Below are 9,612 nucleotides of genomic sequence, written 5' to 3' on the forward strand. Positions count from 1 at the left end.
TCCATAAGCCGCACACAGCAAGTTACCCAGTAAGGCAAGGGGAAAAAAAAGAAATTACCATCATGGTATGTTGCTGTAATCAAGCAAATAAACTGAGTATTTGGTTGTAAGACCTACAGGAGGGCAGAAGGCTGAGGACTACTGTTGTTACACATCCACTAGGGCTCACTAGGTAACTGAGACGATGGTAGGCAGAGGGATACACAGGGAAGGGGGGAAAGATGCAGGAGCTCTCCAGGCATTAGCAAGAGAAGAGATGTGGGTATTCTGTTCGCAGGGGGGATGCATCTGGGTGCATCCCCATGGTTTGAGACCACAGCATTTCTGGGCATGTTTAGATGCTGCCCAGACAAAGGGGAAGAAGAGATTTGGGACCAGCTAACAAGCTCCAGGGGTTGCATGGCCGCCAGTGACCAGGGGTGAGTGTGGAGTGACAGGATGGATCACATCTACCTTCTGACAGTCTCCCTGTCTCTGCCTTTCTCCTGTATATGCACAGAGCCCAGCCAGGCTGAGTTATCCTGGTGCTTGCACTCAGGTCCCCACTGCCACGAGTATCCTGTTGCTCTGTGCAGGACCCTGCTGGTACATGCTCTCCAGGGCATGCTCCTTCCTCAAGCTGTCCAGAAGCAAAACCCGAAGGGAGCCATTAAGCGTTTGGCACCAGAAACCCTATTATGTGAAAAATGAACCCCCCTTAGTTTGAGTCTGTTCAGCAGATTCCCTTCGTATCTGGTGGTGGTTGTTACAGCCAAGGTGGGAATAAAGCTATTGTGCCTCTGTTCCTCGGCGATGGGGACTGTTTTGTGGGTTTTTTTGGCTGTGTTGCTCTGCTGGGACTGTGTGTGGGTGTGCCGGCAGCCTGCAGTGGCTGCATGTAGACATCTATAGCTTTGCTGCAGAGGGTTTGGGGACCCCGGGAACGTGAAGGCTTCGTCTCCCATTAGAGACCCAGCAACTCTGCTTCTCAAAGACTTCTTCCAACTAGAGGTATTGGTTGTTTCAGCTCTCAGACCTTCTGCTAGGAGTTACCTGCAAGCTGCCTGGCCAGTATTTTCCTCTAATGGTGCAGAGCAGTTTTAAGAAGACAAAACAACTCTGTCAGACTTATGAAAAAAATGCGTGGCCAGATGTGGTAAAGGACAGAAACAAGCTTGTGTCTGAATGCACATGATGAAGCCCACTGCACAGCTTCCCAAAGGGGAGTCACACTTGCTTGAGACGGTGTTGAGTATGATCAGGGAAGGACTGTGGGACAGGATGAGGAAGAGGTTGGTGGTAGGAGTTCCTGCTGCTGGAGCTAGTCCTGGGATGGTGATGCAATGACCCAAGTTAGGATCCATGGCTGCTTTAGGGGGCCGAGTTTGGAGCTCCTCTCGCCCAACTGCAGACGTTTGTGTCTGAGCTTGTCACCCAGACTCCCTGTAGAGTGGGTGGAGAGAAATGGGCAAGCTTAGGATGAGAGTTCTCTGACACATCTGAGACGCCTTCTCCAGGATCAGATGAGCAGCACCACCAGAGTGCCATTTGTTATACAGGGAGTCAAGGACAACCAGTTTAGATGATGAATTTTGAGTGGGAAGAACCTCTCTGTGTTGGTCTGTATCTCCCCAGTGCCTCTTGCCCTCACTGTCCCACCAGCATTGCAGCCTGGTGGTTACCTACCTTCAAATGTCCTGTGGTCCCTCAGCGTCTTGGGTGCAGACACAGAGCACATGCGCCCTTGACCGTCCTGGTATCTAAGTCAATCCCAAGTTCTGTCTCAATGCAGTTCTCCTTTGCAGACAGTTAACCCTCCTCCTCGCTCCCTGGAAGGCTCCTGGTTTTAGTTTTTCCCAAACCAAGGTTAGCCCAGCATGGCCAAGTGGGACCAGCACACCTGAAGTTGTGAGACTCAGTTGGTAGCTTGGAAACATCGAGGCTGTGCACCTTTATCCTGGCACCTCCTGGCAAACACCGTGAGCAGGGGGAGATGGGACAGGACAGAGACATTTTCCTAGGGGAGCTGTAGATACTAGTACTTATGAGGCAGGATCTGCCAGGAGACAGCAGAGGGGATTCTTCCTTTAGCAGGAGAGAGAAAGGCATGGGAAATTTGGGAGTTATCAAGGGCCTAAAGAAGGCTGAACATCCAGCGCTCAGATTGTTGTACAGATGCTTCCTCTCATAACTTCCGCAGCGTCTTTCCCTCAGACCACAGCATCCCTCGGATGCCAAAACAGAGTCGTCTTTCCCTCAGACCACTCCTGCCCAACAGTTGCCAGTGGACCTGCTGTGCACATACGCTGGGCAGTGGGAAGGGTGCGGTACAGCCTGATTTTCACTGTGCTTCTGAGTGATTCCTGAACATGTAACATGGGCATGGTCCAGCCAGGGTCAGCAAGCGGCTTTCTGACAATACCCTGCCATGCAACGATCAGGCTAGGAGAGGTGGTGAGAGATGGACACTGCTCATGTCTGCTCCTTCCCTAACAAAACTTATTAACAAATCTGAGCCTCAGGAGGGGAGGACAGGGAGAAGGGGGTGTTGGAAAGAGGTGTTTCTTTGCACTGTGCTTTATTTTATAAACCTGTCCTTCATGGCTTCGTCTGGTTGCCTGTGGGGCTGGGAAGCCTTTTTTCCTTCTCTGATAAATAACTTTTGGGTCCTTCCTCTCAAGCTGTGGAGTTTTGGCAGGATATAGGCAGGCTGCACTCGTGCTCCAACCAGCATAAAAATCACTTGGGTTCTCACGTTTTCTTATTCACCTTGGCGAAGGGGATGAAGATTCAGGAGAGGAGGTGCCAAGTGGTGCAGTTGAGGTGATGCATTAAAACAGCCAGGTCTCCCCATCCCTCAGGGTGGGGTCAAGCTCATTTCCAGCTAGATGTACCCTGCTCAGGGCTGAGAGCATTCCTGGAGAAGGTGATTGGACCTTGAACATCAGGGCTGTCACCCACAAGATCAAACCCTGCACCAAATGCACCACATAAAAAGGAAAGCTGAAGGCAGGGGAGGAATTAGCTGCACATGATGGGGGGGCTGCAGTGGGAACCCATGGCGAGGAGTGCCTTTGCCGTGTTGCTCAAGCCCCTGCCTTGGATGAGGAGGCCAAGGGTCCATCAGCTGCTGTGTGGCATGGGGTCTTTGCCTGCTCCTTGTGAGGAGAAAGGGGAACACAAAGGAAACGCTGCTGCTGCCAGGTAATGGGCAGTTGGAGGCAAGAGGCAGATGAAAAAAAGTCGCTTGCTGGGGATCAGAAATCTTTCAGACTCTCCTCCTGAACTACATGCTTCTTGCCAGGCTGCATGCTCCCAACCATCTGCCCTGCAGTGGGAGAGGGCACAAACCCACCAACCTCACTTTCCAATGAACTCTCAGGGGAGGGGGACAGAGGGTCCCATTACAGGGGTGATGCTAAGCAAATTGATCTTCCTGTGGGCACAGCAACTCCTCAGAGACCTGTGGCAGATGAGTGGCCTGGTTCTGTGAGGTGCTGGACAGGCACGTAGGGAATGACCACCCCAGCCTGAACAAGAAACCTGGGACACCAGCGAGACAAGCCAAGATGGGCAAAGGAAGAGGCGAGGGCAGCTATGGGAGATCTATCATGGGCGCGGCCAGGGTGTGCTGATGGTTTGTTGCTGTCCCTGGTGCTTGTTAGCAGACCTATGGATGGTGTCCTCCAAGAGACTGGGTTCAAAGACAGCCTTTGCTGAAGGAAGCTGTCCAGCCCACTGTCATGGGACAGCTTGTTGCTTGGCCAGACAGCTCCTGGAGCCATGGGCAGCTGGGCAGAGCTTTGCTTGCTCTTTGTGAAGACAAGGCTGAGACCATTTCCATTTGCTCCCAAAGAGAGATGGCGACGTATCTCCTGGCTCAGCTTCCTGAAGGATTTCTGCTCCCACCAGGATCTTCCACCTGCTGTTGCTACATGGCAGAAAGCTGGACCACTTGCATCTCTGGGAAGTTCTGCTCTTCATGTTCAGTTTTACCTTGAAACAAATTCATTTTTTCCTTAAGGATGAGTTTAGCATGCTATGAAACAAATGTTTCACTATCTCCTCCAGTCTCTCAAGACTCTTTATGAATTTACATTTAAGCCTTGTTTTTTATTTAAACCTCAGAGTTTTCCATGTCATTTTCCTGTACAGGGAGGAGTAGGCAGCTATTGAGTGTGCAGAACCCGCTTGCTCAGCCAGCACAAATCCCTTGAATGGGGTTTTCTACACCGCGTACACGGAGCTTATAACCCCTTTGATTTAGGGTTCCTTGGGATGTGGTGCTTGCACCAGATTGGTAAATATTGAAATTTCTTAAGCCACGCAGAGGCTGCAGAGCACAAGAGCTCAGCTGGAAGGGATTGAAAATCTTGCTGAGCTCTGAATTCTCAAAGACCGCTTGACTCCTAGAGCCAACAGAAACCTCCCGAATGCAGCCATGTGCAGAAATATGTCCTTAAGAGAGCAAGAAATCATCGGGGAAAGAAAGGGTTCAAACTACTTTTGAGATTCATAAGCACTTGAGGAAGTTTTAAGAGCTAAAAGTAGCTTAATAGTTTCTTTACATGCCCAGCAGCCTTTCCTTGTGCGTCTAGCAGCTATAGCTGGGGGCTGGAGGCAGTTTCTGGCCTCGGGGCTGGTTTCAGGGCATGCAACTCTTGCTCGGAGCAGCTTGAGCTTTAAAGGCACTGCAGAAGTTTGTGTGCAAAGCGCTGACTGCAGATACCCACCAGGACACAAACCAAGAGGAATGTGTACGCGCCAGCCTTGTTTAGAAACCGCAGACGATTTACAAAGTGAGCTTAATTGGAAGTTCCTCTTTGCGGCTTTCTGACCTGTTATTTTTCTGATGCAGATGTGTAGGAGCCGTTTAAAAGGTCCATGTTTACTAATGAGGAGTTGTGTAATTGGGGATGTATTTATTAACTGTACATGTGCAGGACGGGGAAATGACTTGAGCAGCAGCAGCAGTGCTGGCAAGGGTCTGGGTGTCTCAGGGCATCACCAGCCAGGAGTGAGGGACCAGTGTCCTGCTCTTCTGGTGGAAGAAAGGCCCTCTTGTCCTTATCTCCTGGGCATCTGTCCCCAGTCCTGGCACTGTGGTTAAGAGAACACGGAGGATCTAGGAGCCTCCACAGAAGTGGAAGAGGTGCAGAGAAACATGGTCTGTGGAGGAAGGTGCTCAGAGTGAGGGTCGCTACATTTTAAAGACGATAACTTTAAGGAGGTTTAACTTGATAGGTTTTTTTTAAAAAATCTCTTTTATTTAAAATCTATTTTAAAAAAATCTTTAAAAATCTGAAAAGGAAAATATACTAAAAATTTGTGAAGAGGACAAGAGTATACCATTCTCAGTGTCTGCTGTGGGTAAGGCAAAAAGGGAAACACGTTCAGGTTGACATATGTGATATTTGTGTTAAACATCAAGGGAAAGAATATAAACATCCCCACAGGAAAAACTGGAAGTGTTGTGGAGACCCCATCCCAGCGAGATGCGTCTGAACTACAAACTGTCCCCGATGAACAGCCCTGGAGGAGCCATTCTGCCTGTGAGCTGGGAAGTGGACTAAGTGATCCTCCAGACCTAGTCCTGATGAGTTCTGCCATGATTTGGGCTTTACAGCCTTTATCCCCTTCTCCTGTACACTGAAGACATGAGTTTATAACTGCTTCGTGGAGCTGCTGCTGGCACCCACAGACAGAGGCAGTGGGAAAAGCTCAGTTTCAGGAGCCTGATGACGTTTTTCTCACGAGGCTGGATGAGCATCTCTGGGTACGACCATGCCGGCCAGAGCATTGCTGTGTGGAGATACTGGGGCCGGCTGGGGTGCTGGCATTTGTCCCCCGGCTCCATGGTCCTGAAGGTGTTCACATGGGAGCAGCCTTACAGCATCCACCCTCATACCCCTGCGTGTCTGAGAGCCCCAGTTCTCCCTCCCCATATCCCTCCCCAGCCTTAAAAGTGACCACTAGCTTACTAACAGTTTATTAATACGTTAGGGGACTGAGTTGCTTCCCCGATGATTTTGTCCAGGAGCGTGATGGGCAACTGGAGAAAAGGGCACGTGAAATGAAATGTGGAATTTTGTTTCTGTGAAGCTGGATTCTGTCACCTCCCAGGTTGTATTTAGGCAAACTGAGCTCGATTTCCACCCCCCGGGAATCCCTGCCTCTATCCCCACATGCAGAATTAGCATCCAAACTTGCCTCAAACACCTCAAGAAACGCAGTACCCATCACTCATTTTGCAATTTTCTTCTGAGGCTTAGCTTCCTTATGGTTAAAAAGTATGCCTGATTTCTGATTCAGCTCAGCGTGTTCTCCAGTGCCCATCACTGCCTATCTGTGTGCCTTTCTCAGACTAAATTTTTAGTACCCCCTTAGCATCCCGTATTTTCTCTCCACACATGTACTTACACACATCATCAAATCACTTCTCGCTTTTCATTCTGACAAGTTACAGAGGCTGACCTCTAGAAGTCTCTCCCTGTAAGTGGTATTCTTCAGCTCTCAAACCATTTTTTATGGCTCTGTTCTTCACCCACTCCAATTTTTTGATGTCCGCTTTAAAATATGGCACCTCAGCAGGATGCAGTATTCTAGTGTCAATCTGACCAAGGACGTACACAGAGATAAAATCGCCTTCTATTCCACTTCACAGTCCTGTTGCTTATACACAGAAGGATGAAATTAGCTCTTTCTGCTACAGCAGACAGAAAAATAGGTCCCACATTTAAGAACCAGAAGGCTAGATGGTGGTATTAAAAAGAGAAAAATGGAGCTGACGTGGAAGCAGAATTACAAGCCGGGGCAGCATTAATAGCACAGTGTGATACTAGCCTGAACACATTAGTTGTAATAAAATGCTGAGAAAACAGTTTCCTCCACTTCAGAGCCTATTACAAGCCTACGCTGCTGCGATGGCTCCTCTGTGGTGGGCAGGCTGTGTGCCGGGGTGCCTGCCGGGCTGCTGGGGCGAGCACGGCGGGGAGCGTGAGTTACTCCTGTGTCGCACAGCTGCGCTTGGGAGACCTTTGCTAAATCGTGCCACCAGGTTCTGTGGAGGCATGAGGCAAGCTCTGATCTTTCCCGGGGTCAGCCCACAGCTGGGTGCTGGTAGATCAGCCCTCCAAACTGTGTGGTGCCATCAGGGCTCTGCGTATGTGAAGGCAGCCCCAGCCCTTTATGCTCTCCGTCTTCTGCATGCAAAATCTTTCACAGACAGGAGGGTTTTTCCTAAATTCCCTAATTCCCATGCCTGGTGACACTTGATGAGTGCAGAGTCACTGTGTCATTTGAAGATACATTTTCAGTACACGTCCTCAGCATAAGCCTCATCTTCCTATACTAGAGAAAGTGACCTGACCCTGATTGCTCTAAAGTCTCCAAGTGATTCCCCAAAGCAGCTCAAGGGTAGTGTGCCCTGTGCCCAGTGGCCAAGTCTCCTGGTCTTTGAAGGCTTTCTGTGAGATAGATAGTTCCTTAGTCTCTTTCTTCCTCATTTCTGTATCTGTAAAACAAGCATAACAGCTTTTAGGGGCTGCTGAGATGCTCAGATCCCATCCTAAGTTTTCTTGTCTAGGTGACAGTTTGTGCTGCTGCAAACCCTGTTGCGCTGCTTCTGCTATCACAAGAAGGGTGACAAGATGTCTCCTTCCTCCCTGCTAACCTGCTGGTGCAACGCTGGGTTTTGACCCCTGGTGCTTGCTGCTCTGGGAACCTGGACACCGAGGGCACCCTTAGTCATGTGCTTGCTGCCTGTGCTTCTCGTTGGACCCATGTGGAAGGGTGTCCTTCCCTCAGGGGAGGAACGAAAGCCAGGGAGAGGAGCACTGGTATAGAGAGACTAGTGTTGAGGGACTGGTGGACTGGAGAGAGCCTGATGGAGGGTAACCAATATGTCTGGAGCACATGAAGTACTAGGATATGGTGAGAGAGCTGAGCTTATTCAGTTGTAGGAGGAGAAGGCAAAGGAGAGATCATTGAAAAAAGGCAGTCTTTTGTTTTTAGGTATAGGGATGGAGCCAGTGTCCTATACCCACGAGACTGCTTGAAGGAGGACAGGTGTTAGTTCATTTAGTTCAGCTACTAGGCTGTCTTCACCAAGATTTCCTATGCCCCCCCCATGCTTCCACTGAATTGCTATTCAATAGCACTTCAGCCCTAGGGCTTCTGCTCCATACCGACCTCCTAACTGAGATGCAAGACTGGAGAACTGTATATATCATGCTCCAGACAACGAACTGCCAGCCAGCTCCATCAGCAGCCTGTCTGCAGGTCTGGCAGGTCCTGAAGCCACAGGTCACATGGGGACTGTTCATTGCCAGAGCCCAGGAGCTGCTCTGGAGGCAGTGTCTGAAAAGTGGAGCCTAATGAAAAACCTCTCTTCTTGCTGCCATAGAAACTGAACAGACTTAACAGCAACTTGTTACTTCTCTCATCTCCAGCAGCTCAGCATCTGAAGTGACTCGACTTATGAAGATATTTGCATTAAGTATCACCCGATAGCTGGAGAAATGAGATTGAAGGGAAAAAAAAAAAAGGAAACTCTCGAAGCTCTTGTGAAAGCGGCTGGGCAAAGAGGGTCTGCTGAGAATTGGAGGCATTTCTCTGGGATGAGAAGCAAGGGAGCAGAGAGGCCAAGAAGAAATTGTTGGCCAAGAGGAGCTCACTATGGATGTGGAAGAAACCCAGCAGAGTGGCTCTGAGCTTTGCTGTGACCCAGCAAGCTGCTGGACCAGCAGAGCTGCAGGCTTCATGGGTACATTGCTCCTGGAGAGCATTTTCATCCAGCACTCCGTTTCTTTCTTATAGCCATACCAGTGTGAAGCTGCACTTCCCGGGGAGCAGCGGTTGTTGCTGGAGTCCCATCTCACGAAGAGCCTGTGGGAACAGAGGGCCCTTGGTCGCCCTCGCTCCAGCCAGCCCCACCATTCCCAAAACCTGCGAGAAGATCAGGCCAGCCACGGTGAGGGAGGACTGTTGCAGTGAGTCGGCAGCTTTGTGATCTGAAGTGTCCTCTGTCATTCAGCTCAACCCCCTGCTGTTTATGCTTTCAGGAAAAAAAATAAATATCTATGTATTAATTTTGGGTTTTAATGATTTTTGCCTATTAGCAAAGTGCCTGATACAACGAAAGCGTGTCTGCTGTAGCTTTTAAAGCTCTGAGACCTACGAAGGATCTGCAGAGCTCTCAGACTGGCCAGGGACTAGAGCAAGATTTGTAAATTCACAGAGATGCAGGCAGCAGGAGCAGGCTCTGACAGGCTCCTCACTCTGTGGGCAGGGAGAGCAGCCATGCTGCAATTTAATTCTTGAAGTTACAACCATTGTGCAGAATAAGCCAATATGACATTAAGACACAGCCCTATCGATGCCATTCAGGTGCTTTTTACTGCTCCTGGCATCTCCCTGAGAGCATCCACCACTCGGGGTATCACAGGTAATAGTTTTAGAGCATTTTTACAAATATGTCCCCCATTTTAGCTAGCTTTGATCAACCTATGTAAAGAATTAAGACAAGCAGATTGTGAAAAACTAACAGTAAGGAGTAAAAACACCCCTTGAAACCTAGAAAACCATGGCAACACCAGAGTTGTACCATGCAGCACAAGCCAATCGCAAGCAAGT

The sequence above is a fragment of the Nyctibius grandis genome, chromosome 2, assembly GCF_013368605.1.
Source record: "Nyctibius grandis isolate bNycGra1 chromosome 2, bNycGra1.pri, whole genome shotgun sequence".
Classification (NCBI taxonomy): Eukaryota; Metazoa; Chordata; class Aves; order Nyctibiiformes; family Nyctibiidae; genus Nyctibius; species Nyctibius grandis.